At 38.2% G+C, this 2,015-nt stretch overlaps 1 pseudogene; it reads right to left on the bottom strand.

The window, feature by feature from the left end:
• Positions 1–696: 696 nt before the first annotated feature.
• LOC107134849 lies at positions 697–1,026 on the bottom strand (annotated as a pseudogene).
• Positions 1,027–2,015: the final 989 nt, after the last annotated feature.

Raw genomic sequence — 2,015 nt, 5'->3', positions numbered from 1 at the left:
ACTTATTATATATATATATATATTAAATTTTTTTTTTTTTTTTAAATTGAGTATGAGAGAGAGAGAGAATTTTAATATTTATTTTTTAGTTTTTGGCGGACACAACATCTTTGTATGTGGTGCTGGAGATCGAACCCAGGGCCACACGCATGCCAGGCGAGCACGCTACCGCTTGAGCCACATCCCCAGCCCCCCTTTTTTATATTTTATTAGAGAGAGAGTCTCACTGAGTTGCTTAGGGCCTAGTTAAGTTGCTGAGTCTGGGTTTGAACTTGCAATCCTCCTGCCTCAGCCTCCTGAGTCACTAGGATTACAGGCGTGCACCACTGCACCCAGCCAATATGGTCTTTTGATGTAATTGAAAGATGCAGTCACATGGGTCATGTAGAGCTGCTGCCATTGTAACATAGCAGACTGTTTACATTCAGCTTTTTGTGTGTGTGTGTGCAGTACTGGGGATTTAGCCCAGGGTCGCTGTACCACTGAGCTACATCCCCAGGCTTTTTTATTTTATTTTGAGACAGGGTCTCACTAAATTGCCCAGGTTGGCCTCAAACTTGCAATCCTCTGCCTCAACCTTCTGAGTAGCTGAGATTACAGGTGTGCACCACAATGCCTGGCTTACAGTCAACTTTTTTTTTTTTTTAATGAATTTAACCTTAGCATTTTATTATCTTCATAATAAAACAATGAAGCTTAGAACTGGATCACTTGGTCCTTGCTCTTTTAATCTCCTCCCAGTTCAAAATGCTTGCATCTCTTAAAAACCAGCATTCTCTTAGATCTGCTTTTAGGATCAACACACTCAAGCCTCAGCACAATCTTTGTAGTTTTAGGCTTTTTCCTGAAAAATCACCTTAGTCTGCCCCGCCACAGCCACTCTGTTTCCTGTCACAATGCCACTTTCCCTATGCATATAGAGAATCCTTGCCCCTCTTGTACTGTGTCACTTTATGAAGTTACTGTTTACCACACTTGTCATAGAAAGTCTGACAGGTTTTAGGAATGTTCACCAGGAGGCTGGGGCTGAGGCATAAGGATCACCTGAGTCCAACAGTTCAAGACTGTTCTAGTCAATATTAGCAATATCTAGTCCAAAAAGAAATAAAATTTAAACATTTAAATGAAATAATTATAAATAAATGTATGATATGTTAAATACATAAACCAGTAACAGTCATTTATTAGCATTAGTCAGTATTACATACTGAACATAATTGTATGTGCTATATTTTTAGACAATTGGCAGCACAGTAGGTTTGTTTATTCTATCATCACTACACATAAGATGTATTCCACTGACATTTTGATGGCTGTGATGGCACCTAGGCAGTGGGAATTTTCAGCTCTGTTATCATCTTATGAGACCACTCTTACATATACAGTTGATCATTGACCAAATGGCATTCATGACTGTGCATAGATGTGTGTTTATGTATATAAAGGTAGGTAGACTTTAAAAAATTGACTCATGCAGTTGAGGGTCTGGCATGTCTGAATTTTGTAGAGCAGGTAGCAGGCCAGAAACTCAAGGAGGAGTTGATGATGCGGCCTTGAGTCCAAAACCTATAGGACAGACAGACTAGAAATTCAGGCAGGATTTACAATACAGTTTTGAGACAGAATTCCTTCTCTAGGTCTGGCATTTGAGTTTGTTTATTGTAGGCTACCTTTTGGTCCATGTTTTTTTCCATCCAACCATCCAAACTGTTAGAGCTTTTCTGCCCCCTTAAACCTCAACACTGAATCCAGAATCTCTTGCTTAGTGAAATTATAACAATAAACTCAGCCTGATCCAATTCTGTGTTCCTTCTGCCATTATCCTACACTGTAAATATCCATCCCATACATAGTCCCAGATTTTTGTCTGTATATATTGGAAAACTCCATGCAGTTCTTTTTAGAGTATTATATATCTCCTCATCGATCACACTTTGCTTTTTTTTTTTTTTTTTTGGTAGTTATAGATGGACAGAATTCCTTTATTTTATTTGTTTATTTTTATTTTTTATGTA

Source organism: Marmota marmota, unplaced genomic scaffold (assembly GCF_001458135.2).
Source record: "Marmota marmota marmota unplaced genomic scaffold, marMar, whole genome shotgun sequence".
Taxonomy (NCBI): Eukaryota; Metazoa; Chordata; class Mammalia; order Rodentia; family Sciuridae; genus Marmota; species Marmota marmota.
This window is presented reverse-complemented; position numbering and strand designations above follow the sequence as displayed.